This window comes from Furipterus horrens, unplaced genomic scaffold (genome assembly GCF_987537825.1).
Source record: "Furipterus horrens unplaced genomic scaffold, mFurHor1.1.pri manual_scaffold_3, whole genome shotgun sequence".
Classification (NCBI taxonomy): domain Eukaryota; kingdom Metazoa; phylum Chordata; class Mammalia; order Chiroptera; family Furipteridae; genus Furipterus; species Furipterus horrens.
In genome coordinates, this window is record NW_028327173.1 from 193,601,549 (window position 1) to 193,627,317 (window position 25,769).

A 25,769-nucleotide genomic window follows, 5' to 3' on the forward strand; every position below is an offset into this window, starting at 1 on the left:
CTCAAGGTAATGAGTGAATGATGATTAGTTCCTTGTAAAGAAAATTCTTCAGGTGAGAAGGGGATATGCAGGAAGAGTAATTAAAGACCAAACTTTGTGTAAGAATTTCTGTATTTGCCGAGTGAAATCCTATGTTTGTAAATTAATAAATACAATAGCTTTTCTATAAATGCGCTTAGGTGCTTTCTTGGGATCACTAAAAAACATCTTGACATGGCAATAGTTGACCCTTTTGGGACTTCCCCCACCCCCGTAATCTGATTTGAGAGAAGTATTACATAAAAAGGCTGAGCAAGGCTAAGAGAAATGCATTAGAACCTCCCCTGGGAAGAATGGGATCGAAAAGGCTTTGAGGCTTTTCATCATCATAGTATGATTAAAAGAATACTGGGTTTAAGATCAGAAAACCTGGTTGGAAATACCAGTTTTAGTGCTGGTTCTATGGTTCAGATGAAGCCACCGATTTTATTTGGGTCTTAATTTCCTAACCCATAATGTGGAAGTAGTATTATGACCTCTGTTATGCTCTTCTTAAGATCAGATGAAATAATGTATACAAAACTGAATGCATACAATGGTGTTTTTCTATGATTATTATTAAAGACTCTATAATGCATCTTAAAAACAGTTTATGAATATAAGTGTAAGTGAATATATATTCACATGTGCATAGCTCCATCTTTTCCATATCAGCGAATGACTGCTTATGGGAAAAAAAGAAAACACAACACTTTACTGTAAGGTTTGCCCTACTAAAATTCTCTCATCTTCGCCGGTGTAGGGATAACCCACCCCACACACCCTCAGTCATGGCCTAGTTTGTTGCCTTTGGACATTTTTATTTGACAACTGTCAATCTCCTTACTGTTAAAATATGAGCCTCATGAGGACAAAGTCCTCAGCTTTCACACATGTTCCCTCAGCACCTAGAAGAGTCCCTGGCATAAAATACTGCACTCAGTAATTGTGTCTGGAATAAAGAAATGAATGGGCTAACCTACTGGAGCTCTAAAATCTGGTGGAATTTCGATGAACAGAGAGGTACGGAAAACCTGCAGAAGGCCAAGGGCTGCGCTGGAACAGAGATGAATCAGGGATGGTTCCCACCCGGGAGGACCTCACAGTTCGTGGGGAAGACAGACACACAAATATGATTCAATAAAGCGGTTAGTGTACACAAAGAGGCCTTGTTGGCTGCAATGAGGCTGCTGAGAAGGATTCAACATATCCTGGGGGTCAGGTACACTCTGTTGAGGAAACAAGGCCTGAGGTGAGGCTTAAAGGTGAACAGAGTGCACAGGGCAGACTGGAGGGGGTGGTGCCTCTGGATGAGGGGGCGGCTTGAGCAAAGGCCTGGAGATGGGACATATCATTGTGTTTGGGTGAGAAACATACAGTTTGATGATTTCAGGGCACAAATTATAGGATATAAAGTAAGGAGGGGCCAGGTCACAGAGAGCTTTATTTTACACTATACCCTTGAACTTTATTTTCTAGGTAACAGGGAGCCATGAGGGGATTTTTTATTATTGTGATCCTGTTACAGTCATCCCAACTTTTCCCCCTTCACCCTCCTCCACCCAGCCCACTCCCCCCCCCCCAACCCCCACAGTCAATCAGTGGGGACACCGTTGATCATGTCCATAGGTCATTCATATGTGTTCTTTGATCCCTTCTCTTTCTTTCCACCATTATCCATCCCCATAACAGTTGTGATCTCATTTATAAGAGGAATCTAATATACAAAGTAATAAGCAAAATAGAACCAGAGACATATGGAAACATTGGGGAACTTAAGTAGTAGAATGACACATTCAGATGGGCATCTTGCCCGTCAGGCTTTAAATCATCGAAGACTGATGCTGGTTGATCTACTCCTTTCTCCTGATGTATATTTTTGTCCCAGGAGGTGGAAGAGCAGGGTTGGGAAGGGTGCTCCGTTGATTTTAGCATTGAGCAGGGAAACGGCCTGTCTGAATGTTACAATTTCTGCAGAAAAGTGCTTCCTTCTGACTCCCATTTCAGTTTTCAGTGACCATCCTTGTGAGGACATATGGTTCCTCCTTCCTCTGTCCTTGGAATTACTGAGCTGTTATTGTTGGAGGAAGCACAGTGCAGTAGGGGAAAGCCACATCAGGACCACGGTGCATAGACAGTGTCTCTATCAGATTCCCCGCACCAAGGAGCTGACTCAAGCCCAGCACGTACCACCTTTGATTTGGTTCTTTCTACACCATCCTCCTTTCTTCTCAGTATGGTACTTGTCCCCTGATCTGTTGGTTCTGCACTGGCTCTTCATTTTCGTGTGGGGAAGCTCAGGTGCTGCTGAGACCCCTGGGACAGGCTGGTCTAAATCACCTCTCTTTTCTCATGACATCTCTAATAGGGAGGAAGGAAAAGCACAGGAATTGGGAGAGTGGAACACATATTTAAAGGAAAAAGGATTGGGTAGACCATCATTGCGCACATTACATTCCAGATCCCTTTGTGATTATTAGCCTTTTAAAACCGAATGGGATTTTACACCCAGAGATAGTCTCTGAACAGATGATTAATGGTTTAATCTGTAACAACTTTGCATTTTATAGAACCCTGATAGGAGTCCACATCTGGTGAGCCAAGCTATTTAAGGCCGTGTTAATTCTGTTAATTGCTATACGTTTGTTTGAATTGCTGGCACCTGCGGGCTTTGGGATAATGTGTTTGTTGTTGCTTTTTTTATTTTTTAATATACCCATTTTATTTTATCCTGTCTCACTGTCTTTTCCTGCTCTCTCTTATGCTATCACTTAATTTCTTTTATGATTTTTCTTTTGTATTCTCTTACTTCTTCACTCAGTATACTTTTTTCTCCTTACTTTCATGTTCCCAACCTCTTTGCTTCCCAGACTTTTGTTTTGGTATCCTTCCTGATTTCTCAGGTGGTGAAAAAAATCTCTGTTTATAATCAGGTAAAAATCAGGTAAATTTAGGTATGACTTTGGGCCTAAACACTTCCTTTTTCTGAGTAGTGAGAACATTGTGGGGCCCCAGAGTGAGCAAAACATGTGAGTGTTTCAGAGCAGCGGTCCCCAGCCATGGCGGCAGCAGGGACTGGTTTCATGGAAGACAATTTTTCCGTGGATGGCTAGAATGAGGGGTGGTATAAAACTGACTTTTGGCTGCCATCTTGCCATCACAGGGACCAAAAATGATGTCAGATGAAGAACAGAGCCAAAAGATGGGGGAACCTAGGTCCTGGTGACATTTTTAAGGCCCTGGGTGTTCAAATGAGACTACCCCTGGATTTCCAGCCACGATTGAATGAATGACTTCTTTTGTCCAAACCAGCATGAGCTGGAGTTTCTGTCATTTGCAGCGTAGAGCCCTCAGTGATGTGAAAGAATTCCTCATGCTCCTGTTTTACTCCTGTCTTCTCTGACAAGAAAATAGGTCTTTGCTTAGGAAAGGACAGACAAAGGTAGACAACTTAATATCAGAAGGCACCTAATTGCTTTGCATTAATTCAACTTTCTTGACTTGGATGAATGATATCTCAGGATACAGAGGGAATTTGCAAATAAAAATTTTGAAATCAAGTTGGTGTTTTTAAAGAAATGGTAGAGAATGGGGGAGGTTCTTAAAGACTGAAGGTGGAAAAAGTGTAGATAAAGCAAGCTATGAACTTACGAGCTTCTTTGGCATCTGGGAAAGATTTTGGAGTGTGCTGTTTATAGAGGTATGAGCGCATAAAAAGGAGTGATTAACAGAGCCACAGTCATTCACTAGAAACACTAAAAATAAGCCATATCACATCAGCCAAACTGATATATCCTTTCAATATCATTACTGGTAATTCAGCAAAGTACTCTGGATCAGTCTACAAGGTATTTGGCTTGTTGACTGATTTTGTGATATACTCCTCAACAAGATGGGAAAAGGGGATTGGAAATAAGAGCTGTTCAGTAAAGGAGTAACTATTTAAACATACCAGTGAGTCCTGCTGAATGGGTCTATATTGATCTGTATGGTCAGGTGGACATCATGATGCTTCCTCTTATCCAACATTTATGTTAGGTATTTAAGGGGAGGTAAGAGAGCAGGCTTATCAACTTTGTGAACAGCAGAGAGTTGGAAATGATAAAAAAAAAATATATGTACCTACATGATCTGTGGCTTAATTAATTGAGGTATGATCTATGAAAGAAAGGAGGTGACAGCATCATAGTATATTTTACTGACTGAGAGAGCAGGCTTCTTAAGCTAGAGTTTTTGGCTGCAATGTCCAGCTCTACTCTCATTTGCTGCGGAAGGCTGGGCATGTTGCTTAACCCTCTTTGTGCCCCACTTTGCTTATTTATTTAATGGGAAAAATAACTATACCTACTTTATAGGGTTCTTATGAGTATTAACTGCAATAATAAGTGTACAATGTGGCTTGGTATATAGAAAATAATTGGTAAATTGTACTTAACATCATCATCATCACTGTAAGCTAATGTGATTACTGGAAGTGTTTCTATTCAATTGTGTATGATAAGCTTTTAAAATGTTAGCTGACTAATTGAGAGATTACTTGTTTAGAACTGAGCTATGAAAAAGATAAAGAGGCTCAAGAGTCTGACATAAAAATTATTGACTGGTGGATCCAGGAATGTTTAACCTGAGGAAGAAAAGATGCCTGAGCCCAGGGATTGGGAGTTGTCTTTATTCATTAAGGACTGTTCTCTGGAAGCAGGAATAAAGGTGATTCATCTATCTCTCTTTAAGAGGAAGAACTAAGGTAAATGAGTGCAAACCAAATACTTAATACCAGAGGACATTTCAAGGAGAACTGTTCGAATCTGCCTTCAAAGCAATGCATTCTCTTTCACTCAAGACATTTAAACAGAGGCTGGGCAACCATCTTGCTGAGGTTGTAGTGTAGATTATATTGTACCATCAAATGATTAGATGATCTTGATTTTCTAGTTTCTTTCCAAACATAAGATCCTATAGCTCTACAGTGAATTGCCCTTGTGAAAAGAAAGAACAAGGCTGATTGATTAAGCCAAGTTCATTGTGGTGAAGACTTTCCTAATTAATCTGCAAACCAATTAATTATGCAAGTCCCACCGAGACACACAACGTTGCCCTTGTGGTAGGATTTGAGGTTCCCAGGCGCTGCCATCACCTATTAGTCACTTATAATTATTTCTCTTTCCTCAGACCTTCACTGGCATCATCTCCAAAACCATTCTAACCACAGCAGCAATTATAAACATAATAACAGCAATAAAGACTAACAATTATTGAGCACTTAACAATGCGAGTGCATGAGCAGTGTGTATCTGCAGGTGCTGAGTGCTTCATATGTATCCCCTAATTTAATTCTCATAGCAAAGTTATGAATTTTAAGAGAGCGAGTGTCTTGCCCAAGGTCACGCAGTTAGCAAGGGTTGGAGTTGAGATGTAAATACTGCTGCCATCTCCGCCAACTCAATCAAAACACTCGGTGAAGAAGAAAAGGAAATAAGCTCAGGAAAAGCTTGGTGAGACTGTGGTTAAACCCACTCTAAGAAATGGCCTCTCACTGTCATTGGAGCCTCCACTTTAGAGGAGAGGTCATTGATTCAGGCAAAATGTCCTGCTGGGAGACTGGATCCAATTACCTATTTCTTTCACCTTGCCATTGATTGTTCTGAGAGGAAGAGCGTTTTTTGCTTGATGTCCCACTTTGATTGGGCAAATTGATATTTCTCAACCTGTTAATGGAGCAATGATTTTCATTATGGAACCTGAGTGGAAAGTAGCTCCTCTTGGTATAAATGCCAGGTAGTGGGATACCTTTGTCTGGAGACATGCATCGCACCTAAACTTTTGTTCCAGCCCAGTGCTTTCTGTGAAGTTGGAGCTATTTGACTCCAATTCCCTCAGAAATCCAGAATGAGGAGCAGCTACTTTTTAGGTTTATTTTGAATTTACAACCTGATTCTTGGAGTCTCTTATTTAGCTTTGCAATTTTTTTTTTCTCTTCAGGATAAATTCAGTGGAACACATTGCTTTCTCAAAATGTCACTTATTTACAGCAAATGTAATCTACCACTACATTCCCACTGAGACTAAATCTCTTGTGTCTTCAAAAGCCTTAAAGGAGACAAGAAAAGGAGTCCTTGTACACATATACCTACAGGAATAAGGCAATTAAATGGCTCCTGTTTTTTAAAATTCTTTTGCGAATGGAGAATTGACCATTCCATTAGTGTTCTGATGCAATTGTATCCTGGTGTTCTAACCCCATGTGGACAGCGTGCCACAGCTAGTTCTTGCATAGATGTCAAGAGAGATGCAAGGACACATTTTTCACTTCACAGATCAGTGAAGATGTGGTATAGGGCAGCAACGTTTTATACCAATTTTCAACCAATAACATTCTCCTTCCCTGACCATCAGCCTCTCCCTCACAAGCCAGTATGGGCAGATGGTCTGTCTAGCTCATGCTTCACGGAGAAAATAGAAACTACTTAGGTGGTGCCTGTTAAATTTTTCTCCCTCCACTTTTAGATTTACCTTCCGAGACACTAAGTGCTACCTTCTTTTCCCGTCCTGTGGGACGAGCCCTCCTCCCGTCTCTTGAGTGTAACTGCCATTCTCTTTTGATTCTTTGGAGATTTAGTTCCTTTAAGGAGCCTTTTTCTTTTCACATCTTCTCTCCATCCCTTTTTTATTCCCTCCGTTAGAGACATGCTCAAAATCCTTTCCTTGATTCTGTCTCCTGCTCAATCTACACCTTAACCCATTCCTGACTTTCAATGAAAAATTTCTTGAGGGAGTCATTATACTTCCCATCTTCTCTACCTCTTGGTTATTCCTTACCCTCTACAGTTACATGCCAGACTCCAAAGGTGCATACCTGTCCTTAGCACTTTAGGAAAACTGTTTTCCTGAGTTACCTTGCTTAAGTTAGGAGGGCTTAATGATATGCTCTCATAGCCCTCAGTTCTTAACTCCATTGCCTCATTTTTAGTATAGTCCATACCACATTGTATCTTAATGACCTGTGTTCATATGCTTCCCCCATGGACTGAGCTTCTAGAAGGCAGGAAATTTGGATTTCTGTGGTTTGAATATTCCCTTTAAGCCTACATCCTGGCACATGAATATATGAAAAATATTCTTTCATAAATATTTATGAACATCAGCAATAGAATTATTGCTCTCAATCTCTCCATAGCACATCTCTCTTTCCCTTACTCGTGAGTATAGTAAATATTCATGGGGTGCCTACTTTGATATAAGGTCTGTTTTAAGTGTTGAAGTGTGTGGTGAATGAGACCAAGTATAAGATCCTTGAGCCTATGAATTCACATTATGGTTGAAGGACATTAATAGTAAATGCATAAACTACTAATTAAAATACTTTGTAATACTGATAAGGGCTATGGAGGAAATAAGAGAGAATAGTGAGATAGGGACTGGCAAAGAGGTTGGGTCTCCTTTGTTAGACTGAGTGGTCAGAGAAGGCCTGTCTGAGGAGGTGATAATGAGGTTGGGACCTAATACGAAGCAAAGTCAGCCACATGAGATCTGGAATCAGAGGAAGCTATGAGGATGAAGAGGATCCCAGACAAAGAAAAGCTTGACATGTCTGAGAAATGCCAAGGGGACAATTTTGGCTGTTTCTCAATGAGAGAGGTGGTGAGAGAAACAAATGTCTGTGATTAGATATTCTGTTCTTCTTGCAAGGTCCAAGCTAAGCACTATCAGCGTATCAGGCTAATCTCAACCTTAGGGTCTTCATTTGCCTGTTTATCTCCTGGTTAGTTTGACTTTCTCCCTTTATTGCAGAGGACAAGGTATCCTTCCATGTTTATAAGCTCACCTGTTCACCTGTGCTGAGCATCTTTCCTGTCATCTCTTAGAGTCTACTCTTCATAGATCCCACTCTCTCCAGCACCTTTGATCTTTGCCTATCTATTTGTTTCTTCTTTGCAAGCTACGAATATGGTTCTTACATAAAACATTTCCCTTGACCTGTACTTTCTTAAACTTAGGAAGAAAAGGAATGCTTCTTTCCTACCGATGGTAAGAAAGGAGTGGGAGTTAGGTTCAAGAAAGGAATGATGAGAGAACTCATATAGGGCGACTCGTACCTTCTGTAGAAGAGAGATGGACCAATGTGCTAAATGGGCAAAGAAAGGCATGGTTATCAATCCAGTATGTTTAGAACAGCTGACACCACTATCATCGCTCATTCACTCCAGTAGGAAACCTCAGAGTGAGCTTTGATCTCCCCTTCTCACTCATTCTCCTTCTTCCTTCCCCTCACTGAGTCACAGAACTCCATGGTCAAGTTCCTTGTTACATTTCTCACTCATTTCTTTCCTTTATGGACCCTCCACTCCTACCTCTCCCATGTCCCTCTGTCCCACACCTCACCTGTTGTGGTATCATAATGAGTCTTCCCACTTCCTTCTCTCTCCCATCCTCTATATTCTGCATTCTTCCCCACCTTGCTCTTGGTGTGATTTTTTAGAAACATTCAGTGCCCACAGGACCATGTCTTCTTCAGCCTCCCACTTGGGGCCTTCTGTAGTTTGGCTTCAACTTTGTCTCATTTCCTCATACTTCCTCCCTGTATTTAACCAGAGTGGCTATTTCCTGTTACTCTAAATATACATTCTGAGTTCTTGCTTCTAAAACTTCTTTATTTGGCTCTACCAGCTAAGGATTTCTCCCTTTCTTTCTGCCATCTGACACTGGCCCATTCTTTCAGGACTCATCTCATGGTCACCCACTTTAATAAAGTCACCTCAGTTAACAATGGTCTTTCTCACTTCTAAATTCTAAGCATGTTTACATGGTAATTCTGTGTGTAAACTCAGACTTTGGAGGCAGACTTCCAGATTCAAATTTTGGTTCTGCCACTTACTACATATGTGCCCCTGGACAAGTTAGCTTCTCTACAACTCAGTTTCTTCATCTATAAAATAAATAGCTTAAGAGTAGCTACCTCATAGAGTTTTCCTGAGGATCAAATGAGAGGCTGTAAGACTGGCACATAGTCAATGCTCAGTCAATGTTAGCTATTATTGTCATTTGTCTGGTACTTAAAATGACCTGTGTTCAGTTGTTAGCTTTTCTGGTAGATGTATAATCCCTTTGAAGAAGAGAGGTTTCTGTACTTTCAGCAATACTATGTATACTCTAGGTTTATTAAAGTGAGTGGAAAGGGATTTATATCCCTTGAAGGAATTCCTTGATTTACCGTATGGAAGTTGCTGTTTCTTCATACTACAGTTTAACCCCAATTAAAATGACCTCATATGCAAAATTAAAATAATTTCTTCTTTATAAACAGTAAAAAAAAAAAATCTCATTCAGGGATAAATGACATGTATGTATATATAGAAAACCTGAATACAGTGATTTCATATTTTTTAAATTCTTACTAATCAAATGAGGTTGTGATACTTAACTTTCTCAGCATAATTTTTCTTAATAGATATTTTCTTAAAATTTCTGTTTTTATTGTTCTATTACAGGTGTCCCAATTTTCCCCCTGTTGCTCTCCACGGACCGCCCCCATGCCCTGCAACTCCCACAGTCAGTCCCCACCCCATTGTCCATGCCCATGGGTCATTTATACTAGTTCCTTGACTAGACCCTTCCCCTTCTTTCTCCTCTTCTCCCCTCCCACAACAGTTGCTGTCAGTCTGCTTCTTGTTTCCTTCCATGCCTCTGGTTCTATTTTGCTCATTTGTTTGTTTTGTTCATTAGGTTCCTGTATTAGGTGAGATCATATGGTATTTGTCTTTTGCTGCCTGGCTTATTTCACTAAGGTAATACTCTCCATTTCCATCCATGCTGTCGCAAAAGGTAGGAGTTCCTTCTACTATGTAAATGTGGAAGGAACTCATAGTTCCACTATGTAAATGTGCCACAGTTTTTTGATCCACTCATCCACTGATGGGAACTTAGGCTGTTTCCAGCACTTGGCTATTGTAAATAGCGCTGCTATGAACATAGGGGTGCATAGGTTCTTCTGAATTGGTGTTTTGGGATTCTTAGGATATAATCCCAGGAGTGGAATCACTGGATCAAAAAGCAGTTCCATTTTTAGTTTTTTTGAGGAAATTCCTTACTGTTTTCCACAGTGGCTGCACCAGTCTGCATGACCACCAACAGGGCACTAGGGTTCCCTTTTCTCCCCATCATCACCAGCACTTGTTGCTTGTTGATTTGTTAATGATGGCCATTCTGACAGGTGTGAGGTGGTATCTCATTGTGGTTTTAATTTGCATCTTCTTAATGGCTAGTCATGTTGAGCATCGTTTCGTATGCCTATGGGCCCCTCTGTATGTCCTCCTTGGAGAAGGGTGTGTTCAGGTCCTTTGCCCATTTTTTAATTGGACTGTTTGTCTTCCTGGTGTTGAATCATATAAGTTCTTCATATATTTTGGAGATCAGACCCTTGTCCGAAGTATCATTGGGCAATATGTTTTCCCGTATGGTAGGTTCCCTTTTCATTTTGCTGGTTTCTCCTTTAGCCAAGCAGAAACTTTGTGACAGTTCTGATAGGTGAAGTTGAAAATGCTAAAGGAAACAAAACTTAGTTGTAATATTGGGTATTGGCTTGATGTCCACCAATTTCCCTTTCAAGTATAAAATCCTTAAAAACTTCAAAATGCTTTGGAATGTCTTATAATCATTTGGTCACCTTTAAATGATTGATTTAATGAGCTTCTGTTGTATTCAACATGGTGTTTGGAATACAACGTGAATGCGGCATACTTCCTTCCTTGAAAGATCTTATACCTCAGGGATAGGCAATATTTTCTGTAAAATGCTAGGTTGATGGTTCTCAACTGGGCACAATTTTGACCCCCAAGAACACTTGGCAATGTCTGGAGACATTTTTTGGTTGTTAAAACTGGAGTGAGGGGGTAGATGCGTGGAGTAAAGGGGTACTGATGTGCTGGGGTATGAGTGGTGCTGGCATTTAGTGGGTAGAGGTTAAGGCTATTGCTGTGTACCATACAATGCATATTCTTCTTCGACAAAGAATTATACAGCCCCAAATACCAATAGTGCCAAGTTTGAAAAACTCTGGAACAGATAGTAAAGAGTTAATAGTAGTGAAGATATGGTTTTGTGGGCCATAGGATCTGCATTATCACTACCAAACTCTGCTTTTTTAGCATTATTGCACCCATAGATAATATGTTGAGAAATGGTCATGTCTGTGTTCCAATAAAACTTTATTTACATAAGCAGCAAGTATGCTGGATTTGGCCGGAGGCTATAGTTTGCTGACTCCTGCTCTAGTTGAAAGAGCAGACAAAATTGGATGATTAATTATAATATATTGTAATATATTAAGCTATATGATCAAAGTTTTTACAGGTTTACACCGAAGCTTAGATTTTGGCACTTAGCTTGACCTAAGATATTAGAGACAGTTTCTTAAAGGAGAAAGAACATGAGTAGAACTTCAAAAAAATTTTAAGAGTGAGGAATTAGGCAAAAGGAGCAATTCCAGGAAAAGGAAATAGCATCAGCAAAGACATAAAGATGTGAAATAGCATGGTGAGAGTGGGGGACAAATATTAACAAAGGAATAGGGGTGGTGGTCATAACAGTAATAGTAACTACCATGTAATGATTGTTATATGTCAGAAACTCTTCTAAGTGTTTTACATGTTTTAACTCATTTCATAGAAACAGAGCTCAGTGTGGTTGGTTGATGCAAGATGAGGTTGGCATATGTATCACCAGAGCTAGGACTTTATTCTATAGGTGGGTGAAACTAGGAATGAGAGGAGCAGGGAGGACACAATTAGTAAACCTTATCAACTTGGTTGGACTTCAGAGTAAGAGCAGGGAAAGGCCACAGTTTTAGGTTTGGGCAACAATAATACAATGTGGAAATACTGGAGGAGTGGCAGGCTTAATGGGAAAATGCTGAGTTTAGTTTTGAGTGTATTCTGTTAGAGGTACTGATATTACCTGGAGCTCATGGTCAAGTTCAGATAGGTATCTGTAGCTATAATCAGAATATAAGGAACATAGTGAAATTAAATAGAATTAAGAAAGAAAGCAAATCAAATAGGACAGTGAGTTTTTTAAAAAGGAATTCTGAGACTCACTAGTGTTTAAGAGAAGAGGGATTTAAAAGAAAAAGTTGGAGAGGCAGGAGGAAACTAGAGAAAGCAGTATTATGAAAGCCAAGAAGTTTCCAGGTGGTGGCATAGTCAGCAGGGCTCAGTGCCAATAAGAGAACCAGTAAGTTGAGACCTGAAAGTACCATTGTAGCTGAGAAGTCAGAGCTGGTGGATAATTTTGCTTTATGTTTGAATCAGAGAGACTTTCTCATTTTGAAATTCAGAGGCAAAAAATCCAATAGAAGTGAAGAAGCATGCATGTTAAAACAGCATCCGTAGGGAGAATTCCAAACTTTTAAAAATGTATTCATTAGTAGAGTACATATAAAAAATCTTACTAAGAAATATTTTGTAGGCTTATTTTGAGTTGCTGTAATTAAAAAAAAGATCTTTCAATAATTCATATTTTGCTGTTATACTCTCCTTTTCCCTAATTGATTAACTCTGTCATTAAATTTTACTGAAGCTGTGAGTGTGAGGGATTCAACATCTATTTGTTATAATAATATTTAAAAGCCACAGTGGTAGAACAGTGAAACTTAGGGGATATTTTTATGTGATTAGCAAATGGAATGCAAACTTCATAGATTTGAAACTAGAAGCTACTAAAGGCTATCTAGAAGACAAGGCCCATTCATCTGAATTCAGTTCAGTATAAGTCATTCACCGAATGCCTTGCATTTTTATTACCAGCAATATGACAGGATTTTTTGTTCTCAAATAGCTTTCCATCTTATCTGTTTTGTATGTTTACTGCACAAAGGATTTATAACAACTAAGAATATTGTTGATGAGATAAGATTTACGTACATACATAGAGCACTTGAAGAATCTAATCATGAAGAAATGTAACAAAATGCTGTTGTCATTTGTCAGAGTCAGTGGTACAGCAACATGTAGTAAAGACTTTCAGGAAGGGAGAGTCTAGCATGTCCTGGAACACTGGGGTTATCGCCAACTACCAGTTCAGTCTATATGGTGTTATTCTCTAGTCAGGATTCAATTAAATTACTCTTAACAGAAGAACCAATGCAAATGAAGAACCAAGGGGTGATTCAAGACATCAACATATTTTTTGCTACTTGAGGAAAGACTGTGTCTTATTTATCTTTGTATCACTCCTGGGCCAAGGCACCATGACTGACATGTATTAAGTGCACAGTCAATGCTGAATTGATTACATGTGGCCATTGGATTGGTGCAGCTGAGGCAGGTTGGACCATGGGCTTTGTGGATGCTCTCCAAAAGATGGTGCTAAGGACCAAGAGCATCGTGGTCCAAGAGAAAGTGAGTTGTGAGAGCTCTATCTGTGAAGGACTGGGAGTGAAAATGTCCTAAGTGATGAGACAAACGGTTGGACGTACTATGATTGGGAATTGGCCTGCCTCACTGGGCTCCTCCCTCCCTTATAGTACCACTAATTCATAAAAATGTGCTTCCTATGTGAATGAATGAGCCAATTCTGGCTTAAGATGGACAAACAAAAAAGAAGTAGCCAATGCTTCCTCCACAGCAGTTTTTCTTCCAAAATAAATTTAAGAGAAAGTTCATATGAGTAAAATAAAGTGATATCCACAAAACCGGTTCTCACCTCTCAGGGCTTATCATACTGACCATTTCATGAAAATAGTGTTGAGAATAACTGCTCTGTGATTTTTGCTAGCTTTTAGCCCCATGGGCAAAAAAGTATTTCTGAAAGAGATTTGCAAAAATCGTGGACTCTGATAACACTGGTAGTTGTGAGGTTTTTCTCTAATGAACAGCTTATCAGTAAATGTGCTCAGTGGTTAATTACTGCATTAGGGCTCATTGCCATACAGTGTCTTAGAATGCCCATTATCCTTATGCAAATTTGGATTTACTGCAGGTTAAATCTCATGACCTGAAATTTAAGTCTCCTGTCATAAATGAGCAGACCTATGTACTAGTCCTGCTGGGACTGGCAGTGACAAAGGACCCCAAGACAGAGGTGAATGAATCAAGCCTGGGTGGGTGGGACTTACTCTTTGGAATGTCTCACAAAGGCTAGTGGAGCTAATTGTGTTGCAGAGACTGTTTGGTGTTTCTGTTTTGATTTTGTTTCATTTTACAGGGTAGCCAGGCAGTCCCAGCAATGGTTCAGGTTGCTGTTGATGCCAAGGGGGGTCATTGACTGAATAGTATGGGCCATTTGGTGGTTGTAGAATTCAGATAGAGCTGGGTTGTGGTTCCAAGAGACCTGTCAAATTAAAGGTATGAATCCTAAGGTTTCCCAGGCACTTCAGTCAGCCCAGGCTGCTGTAACAATCATCATAGTCTAGATGGCATAAATGATAGGCCTTTATTTCTCACCATTATGGAAGCCAGGAAATCCAAGATCAAGGTGCCTGCACATCTGTTGTCCTGGTTAGGTCCTTCTTGATGGTTTGCAGAAAGCACCTTCTTGTTGTGTCCTCAATTGGTAGAAAGAGAGATCATCTCTCTGGTGTCTCTTCCTGTAAGGGCACTAATACACTCATGAGGGCTCCACCCTCATGAATCAATTATGTCCCAAAAGTGCCACTGCCACGTACCATCACACTAGGGGATAGGCAGGGACACACAATTTAGTTTATAGTACCAAGTAAGGCTCAGGACTCAAAGCAGGGAAGGCCCAATCTAAATAGATTAAGGTTCACTGTTGTCTTGGGTCTTTCAAGGGGAATGGAGCCCGAGGCAGCATGAAAAGCAGAAGCCAGGTCTGTTGTAGGTCTATAACAGGGCAGAAATGAGTGTCACACAGTGGCCACATGGTAGTCCATTGGTCATAGTGCCCCCCTGGATTTGCAGACTTAATCCCATACTCTTAACCAGAAACTGGGGCAGAGGTGTCTCCTGGGTCTTCCATCCCTGTCAGGACTGATTCAGGAAAGATGGAAGTGCAGGGTCCCGTGGGACTCTCAAATTACACTCTGCTGTTGTTTTGAGATTAAAACAAGGCAGGAACTGGTCTGATACAGTCAAAAGCCTCATTCAGATGTATGTGCTTATAGAAGGAGGTTGGTGTTTGGTGTCAAGGGACTTCAGATACTTTTGTAGGCACTTATTGATTTTTCTGCAAACATCGGGTGAACTTTCTGGAGCCCTGGAGCCCTTGCTAATGCACCCTTCTTCCAGCACAGTGAAATTCATAATTAGCAATGAGAGACTCTCAACATCTCAACTTCAGTTGTCTCTTCAAATGAATCATTAGTGTTCATTAAGGAAAATAGAGTCTTTCATGCCTAAGGTATATGTCCAGGTAATTTGGCAGGGAATAACATTTCTTACCATGTTGTGAGTGTCTATGTGGCTAGGGCCAAATAAGTTGTGGTTTCAGTGCTTATCCATTAGTAGTGGGTGTGGTGGGTAAAGTTCAATAATTGGTCCCAGAATAAAAAGAGCCTGACATTTATAAACTATAAGAGGAAAGGGGGTTGGAAAGGCAGGTGACTTGTCAGCTTTATACCAATGACTTTTATGTCTTCCAGGTCACATTCAAATGTTATATTTGAAGCAGGAAAAATGTAGTCCTTTCTGTCTCATCCTAAATTCGGTGTCTTGGTTGGAAGTATTCATGGGAAGCATCCCTACATCTTTATAATTTCCCATTACAAAAGAAGAGCAAGGCTTCCTTTGTTTAAGGACAGTACAAACTGTTTCTGATGCAAAATATAGTCGAAGAATTACTTAGGCAAAGGAGGAACATGGAGGTAGCAGAGTATTCTCCTAGCAGGAAGTACTCAGTGTAGGATGATGAACAATCAGGGTGGCAGCCAAGTAGGTGGTACCAGGGGCAGAGAAACACTTAACTTTATAGAATGTGTCGGACCACATTCAGCTTTGAAGCTCTATCTGATCTTCTTGTCCTTTGAACTAACTTAAGGCCTAAGTGAGAGACAGAATTGAAAAGTATTCTTTTCCTTGCACCTCACCTACTCGACCGCTTGGCTTTCTAAGCATTGGAGACCAGAGATCTCTTGAATGAGACTCAGCCCAGGATCATATTGTATGAACAAAGCATGGGAGGGAAGAAAAAAAGGGACAAAAAGAATCTAAAAGTCTCATATACAGAAAAAACTGAGATGATTCTCCTAGAGTCCATTATATACTAATAGAAAACAGCCAGAAGAAGAGAGATCCAAGAATGACACATGGAGAGACCCAGGAGAGTTACTTTTTATTGGTATTTATTAATTGTTGTCCCTCTAAATGATTTCCGTCCTTCTAGAGTAGTTTCTTTGGATCATCAATGAGTTAATTTTGCTCTAGACCATTTCAAAGGTTGAGGATAGGGTGAGAAGAGAAGTTTTGAGTTACTCCTGGGGAACTTAATTATGTATAGGAGAAAAACAATTAATTTTAAAACATTTTTTGCCAGCTCAAATAGATTGGGAGTGGTAGATTTCCGAAGGATTCTGGTGTCAGAGGAAATAACTCTCCTTGAGTTGCTATGTTGCTTTCTAGTTCATGTTTAAATTTTTTCTTATATATGTATGCATATCTTAAACAATGTGGACTATAATTTGAGTGTTTAAAATTCATATAAACACTCTTTGTACATATCTTTGTACAACTTATTTACATAACATTCTAAAGATTTCTCTATACTGTTTTATGTAGATTTTATTTAATCATGGTAACTACTATTTAGTTAGTGTCCTATTATAGGAACATTCATTTTACCCATTCTAGTGTGGCTAGATTTTGATGTTGTTCCCAGTTTTTAATATTACAGTTAAGGCTATAGTGAACGCCTTTTGCATACTTTTTATTCACATCTGTGTCAGAGTTTAGCCAGGACATATACCTGGAAGTGCAAATGCCTACTGGACATAAGCTGGGTACATCTTTTAACTCTACCAGGTGATGCCAAATTGTTGCCATGGGCAGTATGTAAATGTTCCTGTTGCCTTGCATTCTTGACAATATTTGGCACTGCCAGTAATTCACATAAAATAGTAAAACCAACTCAACAGAGCATATGTCAGATTTACCCTATAAAATATATACCTATGGCTTCTTGCATTTCAAGTTCCCATTCCTCCTGTGAGTATAGAGACTTCAGGGTGTATAAGTTACATGTTTCCTACCTCATTTCCCTCTTATTTTGCTAAACTCCAGTGAGAGGCCTTCCTTCCTTCCTTTCAGGAGTCAGTTTGGAGCTGGTCTCCTGTTTATCAGCAGAAACTTGCTGTCTTCCCACTTAAAAGTTTTTTCAGTACTTACAAAATTTTATTACCCATATCCCAGTATCGCACATGTACTGTCTTTCAAAAAATGGCACAATATATGAAAAGATCACATTCAGAATACCCTCATGCAGAACACAAAGCAAACACAGCCAAGTCCCCAAAGCAGATATGATTACTGAACAACTGAAAACGATGGCACTGAAACTATTATAAAAGGATGCTTTCATGGGAAAGCTGTTCCTCAAACACGTTCATTGAGTCTACTCAGTTTAGGCTTCCTCCCCTGGAGTGTTGACAGGTTGATAGGGAATTATGTTGAACTCTTCCAAACATTTAAAGAAAACATCAAGGTGCTGGCATGAAACCAGGCGATTAGACCAATAGAACAGAGAGTCTAGAAACTGACCCCCACATATACAGATGTTTGATATATTAAAGGTGATTCTTCATAACAGAGGGGAAGGTAAAATCTTTTCAATAAATGGTTCTTGATCAATTGGATAACTCTTTGGAAAACTGACTTCTGCCTTGTGCCATAAACTAACTCCAAGTGAATTGTCAATCTACGTGTAAAAAGGCAATGAAATAAAGCCTGTAAAAGAAAATGTGAATGAATATCTTCATGGAAAACATTTTCAAACAGGGTACAAAAAGATTGAGAAGTTGAAACTATATTATAATTTAAAATGTTAAAGGACACTCACCATCAACAAAGTAAGAAGTAAGTTCCAGAGTGGGAGAAGGTATTTGTAATACACATAAGTCCTAAGAACCTCTTATCTGGAATATATTAAGAACTCTTACAAATTAGTTTGGAAAGAATCAGTTATTTTAAAAAATTGGACAAGAGACTTAAACAGGAGTATATCCAAATGGTCAATGAGCATATGAAAAGGTATTCAGCAACACTAGTCAGTAGGTAAGTTTAATTAAAACACAGTGTTTAATATCACTACATATTCAGTGCATGGCTACATCAAAAGATTGGCAAGATCAAGTGTTGGACAGGCTGAGAAACCCCTGAAACCCTTATACACTGGGATTGGTACAAGAGTTTTGTGAAAACTGGTACAAGTATTTTGGAAAATATTTTGACAATATCTACTAAAGCTGATTATGCATACCCTGTGATCCAGCAAATCCAGGCCTAGGTAGATGCCAACAGAAATGCATTCATATGCACATTATAATGTGCATGCAAAAAATGTTGCTAAACACTCTAAAATAGTTCTAGACTGGAAGCAACCCAAATGGCCATGGACAATAGAATAAATGCTGTGTTATATTCACAAAATGGAAAGTTATATAACAATAAAAATGAATGAATTATGTATAATGACACAGATAAATCTCACAGACATAATATTGAGTAAAACAAGCCAGACACAGAAGAATATATATTATATTTTCCCTCCTATATAAAGTTTAGAATAGGCAAAAGTGTTCTATGGTGTTGTAAGTCAGTTATCTTTGAAGAAGAATGGGTCAAATGAAGGTTGAAGGAGGCTTCTCGGGTGATGTTATCATTTTATTTCTTGATTTGGATGGTGAGTATATGAGGATGATCACTCTGAAAATTACTCGAGCTGTTCATCTTTGATTTCTGCACTTCTGTGAATTTATGTTTTAATTAGAGTCTTTGAAGCTATTATACTAGCCAAGAGGAGGGAACGATATATTTTGCTTGGAGAAGGCTTGAAGCAAATTTGAAAATTGGCCATGATTTCGGTGGACAGAAGAGCTAGGGAAAGAACATCTCATTAAAGGAACAGTCTAAGTCAAATATACAGAAGTAGGAGCATTTGTGTTATTTTCCATAAATGGGTATTTGAGTGGGTCTAGAAAACATGAGGCACAAATGGGGAGAAGCATAGGAGATTAGGCTAAAGATAAGGTTGGATTCTGCCCTGGCTGGTGTGGTTCAGTGGATTGAGTGCTGGCCTGTGAACCCAACGGTCAGTGGTTTGATTCCCAGTGAGGGCACATGCCCAGGTTGTGGGCTGGGTCCCCGGTTGGGGGCACATGAGAGGCAACCACACATCGATGTTTCTCTCCCTCTATTTCTCTCTCCCTTCCCCTCTCTCTAAAAAAAAAAAAGAAAAATTCTAAACAAATACAATAATAAAAACAAAGGATTAGGTTGGATTCTGTTTATGCAGTATCATAAATAGCACAACATAAAGAAGAAGACAGATTCTGTTCTTTTTAATTTATTTTCAATTTTAAAATTTTTCTCATAAGAGGAAAGGACTGTGATTTTATTTTCAAATTTTTGGAAATAATTTTCAGAAAAAATAAAATGTCATGAGCACATACAGAAACTGAAGTCACTGACTGAACTATAAACTCTTAGCAGAGGAAAGCACTTTTGAAGTATTTGAGGCCCTGTCCTTCTGAAAGGAGGAACCACTTCTAAAAGAGAGATGGCGAGTTCTTGATGAAAAACTGTAATGTGGAATTTTGGATTGGGCTCCGTCTGAAATACCACCAGATAAAGACTGGTTTTGCCAGTTGCATCCTGAATTTGGAATTTGACCCCCCTTCTCCTGGGACTGTCCTCCCTTCCTAGTTTGTGCATGCATGCAGAGTATTCAGTCTTATTTTAATTAGTTCCTTGATTTATAGCGACCCCAAATGGAGTGGTTTGGTTTTATCAACTTGCACCAACGGCTCCTTTGTTGTAGTTGTTACCTGTTGTCCCTCTCCTTTACAGATGACACTAAATGACTGTCTCAGGTGGAAGAGGACATCAGTGCCCGAGGTGGCTGCTCCACCTCCTGGAATCCGCTTGTCCATAATCTGAGGAAATGCACCCTTAACCAATACCCCAGTATTTCAAGTTGGCTGTGCACTGGCCAGGAAGGGACCATAAACACACTTCATTTAATTTCTGAGTTAATTACCCAGGGATAAAAGTATTATCAGAAGCATGGTGACTATATAGGGAAGGAACAGATGTAATGTTTCCTAATACAGCTTCACTTGGCACCCAGGGTCCTTCAGAGCAGCAGGCAGCTGCGAGAGACACCATGCGTTTGGGGTTGAGTCCTTCCAAATCTTTTTGGAAAGCTCACTTATGTAATTGGGACTTATGTCACATTCTGAAAGAACTGACACCGGTAATCTCTGCATGCCCAAGCAAAGAAATGCTTTCAAATGCTGGAATGTCCTGGCTTCTGATCCAGATGTAGAATAGCAAGGCCACGTCCTCACCTGGTTGGAGGGTCAGCATCCACGTGCAGAAGCCCTGGAGAAGAAGCTTGGCTTCTAGCTTTGTTGTGCTATAGAAGACTATTTGGCAGATGGACACAAATACCAAAAGAGAAAAAAGAGAAAAGAAATAAGGAGGACTTGGAACTGGGTTTTTTTCACTGAATCTTTACAGCAAGATCCTACCCATGGTTTCAATTTTCAAAATCGGTGAGATTCTTGAGGTCAGTGGTTTGTAAATTATTTGCAGAGGCCCAGGTTCCTTGGTAGTGGCAGAAGAAGAAACTGTGGGGTTTTTTTTTTTTCTTTCCATTTTTGGTCCTGAATTATTTCCAAATAGTGACATTTCAAAGAGGAATAGAGTCGGCTTATTTCATTAGTGAGTTGAACTTAGAGAAAAGTGACTAGACCTTCCAAAGCAGCTGAGAGAGTCATGAGAATTGTTTTTGGAAAAATGGGCCCCGTGCTTCATTTCCCATTCCCATCCCGTGTGTGTCCTGTTGTCAGTGATGGAGATGAGAAGCCACTCTGGCGAAAGGTGTTGTTGGTTCATTGCAGTATTGGAATTGGGTGGGATGTGCCAAAACCAATCTGGAACTGGTTGTCTGTACTCTGTGGCTTCTTCTTCAATTGTCTGTTCTTTCACTGCCCCGTCCTGTTCTCCAGAGCCATGGAGGAGTGTGAGCCTGCCTAGGTCATAGAGCGTCAGCAGCAGGATGGTCGGTGCTGGGGCAGGGAGATGGGCAGGTGCTCACACTGAGGAAAACAGTCCAGAGCCCTAAAGAGTGTGACAATCTGATGGTCATTGGGCTCTTTGAGCCTGGGCCTTAGTCAGCGGCAGCCTGTACTCCTGTGCAATTATCGCAGCCACAGCCTGATCCTCAATTTTAGCTAATATAATAACAATGGAGAAGAATCAGAAATAGTAGTCAATAACGAATCGATCACTTCTTATACAGTAAGCAGTGTCCTAAGTGATTATATTAAGCACTCATCTAGGCCTCACAGTAACTCTAAGAGATGGATACATTGTCACTGGGAAGGAGAAAAGGAAACCAAAGCACCAAGTTGGTTTGCTCAAGGCCATTCGGCTAGTTCAGGGTCGGCACTGGGAGTTAAACTCCCCCAGCCTGGTTCCAGAGCACATATGGGTAGCCGTTATGCTCTACTTCCTCCCCCTCTGTTTATCAGGAATTATCAGAAAATGAGAAATTGTTTTGTGGACTAATGAAAACTCACTAGGATCTTTGTAATATATCAGGATGTCAACATATTAAATCACCACAGAGGAAAATCATTCCAGAGCTTTGATGCCCAGTGCAGTAGCCACAAGCCACATCTGGCTACTGAGCTGAAGAGGGTCTGGGCAGAGCTGAGGTGTGCTGTAAGTATAAAATACACACTGGGTTTTTAACACTTAGTAAAAAAAAAAAGTAACATATCTGATAATTTATTATGTTGATTATATAGTGCAATGATAACAATGTTACATAGGTTAGATAAAATGTATTAAAATTAATGTCACCTGTCTATGTACTTTATTTAATTTATTTTTTTACTTTTTAAAAAATGTGGTTACTAGAAAATTTTAAATTACATGTGACTTTCATTATATTTCTAATGGAAATTGCTACTCTAGAGACTGAAAAAAATAAGAATAATCTAGAGCACCTCTTTCCTCATGCCTGTGAAGCTCAGTCATTCACCTAGATTAGCTTGTGGTCAACTTGAGAAAGTTTGTCCGCCATTTGAGTTATGACATCAGAACAATTAGAAGAACATGCTGAATTATTCTTATTCCAACGGAGTTCCCAGCAGAATATAGAAGGGCCGGCTAAGCAAAAACAAGTAAATACAGATAGATAGATATTGAGAGGTGGTTGGGATTCGAACAGATGGAGAAAGTCTCTGCAGAATGCACTGTATTAGTGACAGTGAACATGTTCCAGGAGCGGGGAGGGCATTTATGAGTGCTTAAGGTAGCTTGGGTCTGAGCTGCAGAGAGTCTTGGACTGCAGGGAAGGGAGTGCTTTTAGACTGACAAAAGCTTACTTTCCAAGTGTCCTTGTAGAATCCTTTATTAATCAGCAGAATATTTTGTCATGACTGGCTTCGTAATATATTACGTACTAAAATTTCCAAATTTTCTATTTATTTTATATTAGTGAGATCTTAGATGAATGATTCCCTAGTGAAAATTAGATACCTTAATCACATTAGCAATATTTATATAAATACTTTCTAAGGATGGTTTACTTGGAGACCACCCAAAATGTGTATTGGCATCTATTGAACAATGATTCTCTCTCTCTTTTTTTTTTTCCTTTGGGGCCTCGTCCTCTTCCTGAACCTTTGAACTTGGGGGCTGATAATGGACTATACCTTGTTTGGGGGCCTATTTTCACTGACTACATTAACCATACTGATCCCGTAGTTGGAAGATCTTAGAAGGGAGCCAGTATCTAACAGCCAGTGTCTGTGGATGTTGGGCAAGCGTGACAATCAGGCTGTAGATGTGAGGAGTAAGGAGGCCTTCAGAGGGTGGCACAGTAGACTACACACAGTTCATATGGAGATTACTTTATAAAATTGGCACATGAGGTGAAAAAAAATGCTTGTATTTGACTTTGTTCTTGACAAGGCTCTTAAATTACTCCTGAAAGGTCCGGCCCCTTGAAAGCACAAAGAACAAGAGTTATTATCATTGATATCTTTTGGCATTTCTGCTAAGCATTTATTTTCAGGAAATGTGAAAGTTGCGTCTACTTGGAATAAGGAAAATGTTAGGTGGTAAGTGGATAATTCTCTCACTCCCTCACATTTCTCCTTGAATTTGGACAGCTGAATCTGTGGAAGTTATACATAAATATGATGCAGCTCCACTGTACTATTTATTTTGCTATGAGTAAATTGGCTCGTATTGTGCTTTATATATTTCAAGTTCATTAACTCACTTTCTGTACCTACTATATGAAGACAAAGTTGAAAAGGCACTTAAGACATGTCTTTTATTGGAGAGCTCTAATTCTGGGCAGGGAAACAGACAAGTAAACACATGGTTATAATGCAATTTGAGAAGTGCTTTAACGAGGCATTGGCTCAGTGCTTCGAGATCACAGAGAAGGGGCCAGAAAAGGAACCCGGGAGGTCAGCAAAGGCTCTGAAGAGCAACACACCCATCCAGGCCACCATATTTCTCATTAGTTGCTGCAACAGTCTTCTAAATGCTTTCCTATTTCTGTTTTTGACCCCTGGTTCTTCTCCTTCAAGTCTATATAGCTCCCTAGCAGCCCGAGTAGTCTTTTTTTTTCTTCACAATTTAACAATTTTTATTGAATTCAAAAGAACGAAAGCTACAATTCCCACCAATGGAAAATAAGATCACTCTATTTCATAGATATTTTAGTTAGTAATAATCTCTTCTATGCCACCTCAGGATATTCCAATATAAACAAACTTACCCTTTAAATAGAAAGGACAAAGCATCAATTATAAACAAAATGGAAGATTACCACGTTGAGGCCATACCATGTAGTCAAATACCCAGAAAGTTAAATAGGTTTAATTGAAATTTAGCAAGAGTAATTTATTATTTTATTAACCAGTGAAAATAATCTTTATTCATACATACTCTCATTTACAATAGGAAATATATATGAAAAATGAATACTTTGCAAAAAAAATCTCCATAATTGCACTTTGAATGCCTTCAGGACTTAACAATGGAAAGATTTTCTAAACATTTCTGCTCTTCAATAGAACTTAATGAAATATTAGAATTCTTCCATGGATCAATCATGCAGTAAGTAATGAAAAACACCTTACCTACTTAACCTAGGTTAATAGTATATTAGCTTAAATATAACTTGGTCACTTTTCCACATATAAGACTGTTACTGAAAAAAAAATTGCAGGCATTTGCTCATTTTAGTTGGGTAAAAGAGATGTTTCTGAGGAGATGGATAGTACAGTTGGGCATCCAATACTTTCCCCCAAGGATCCTGGCCTTCCAGAGTCTAATCTTCTTTTGACCTTAAAACTTTAATGTGTCCCACACCCCGATGTTGTACACACACCCAACTGCTGCTGGTCTGGGAGTTATTCACACGGCTAGGCAAACATTTTATTCTAACATTTATTTCTACTTCATTTCTTCCAGTTATTAAAGAGTTTTTGCTTAAGATAAAAGGACAAACACATTTATCCAGGGCTTATGGTAGTTGTAACTTGAGTTGACTCAATTTTGTTTTCTTTGTTATTTTTTGTTAGTTGATTTAAAAATGTAGGCCAAAATTCTCAAAAAGCAATCAACAATCCTATGGAAAATGTAAGTGATATTAAGGCCATTAAGTTAACCTTTTAATATACACTGTACCAAGAGCAGAGTAGAAATAGGAGAATCATTTAAAATATGTTTCAATTTCATTTGAAAGTGTAAAAGGTTAAGTTTCTCTGAGTCTTAACAACAGTGATATTTAACAAAGCAAAAATTTAAAAATGGTTCAATCCTTAATTTCTTTAATTTAATGTTGTAGATTTTTTCTTGTATATTGGAAAATTATCAATGATAATTTTTTTAACTTGCACAAATTTAAATAATAGTCATTAAATTATTGGGTACACATTCCAATAATAAGCTAAATTTTAGAGTCAGTGAACACAGAATAAAATTTACCTGCATTGATGCTTGAATAGCAAAAACAAACATAAAACACAAAAAAATAGCATTGTATGGTATTAAAAGAGGTGTTTTGGGCTATGTAAGCATGTTAAGTAAATATGTTTTCCCTGCTTTTCTGTTTATGCGTCACATGTGAATGTGATTTAATGGAGAGATTAAAAACAACTTTGAATTAAAAAGAAACCAAAACCTTTATTTTATACTTTCTTCTGCAGTACTTTGTTGCTAGATTTCTGATGCAGTTTTTGAGGAAGATGTTTCAGATACAACAAGCTAATGCTAGCTTGGTCAAAGTCACCTACAAAAAAGAAAGTCCCTCACATTTTTCAACAGAATATACAAAACTGTCAGAATATGTAAAATTTGTCAAAGGGGAAACTCTCCGGAATTTCTTAAAATATTGGAAAGTACAGCATGGCAAAATAGAGCATTCTATATAAACAACGTTTAAGCATTTTGTAATATATGGGGTTCTCAGTGTAAGTGGAGTCCAACTTATCTCTCTATACACACACAAAATAGTTCGGAAGCAAGTGAAGTAAACCAAAGCACCAGTTCTTTAAA

The 25,769-nt window shown here is 39.0% G+C and overlaps 1 protein-coding gene across 4 annotated transcripts in view; it reads left to right on the top strand.

Annotated features, from left to right (window-relative positions):
- NRXN3 (neurexin 3) overlaps positions 1 to 25,769 on the top strand; it is a 1,415,138-nt gene that overhangs the window by 372,213 nt on the left and 1,017,156 nt on the right. The gene's annotated exons all lie outside the window — the stretch shown is intronic.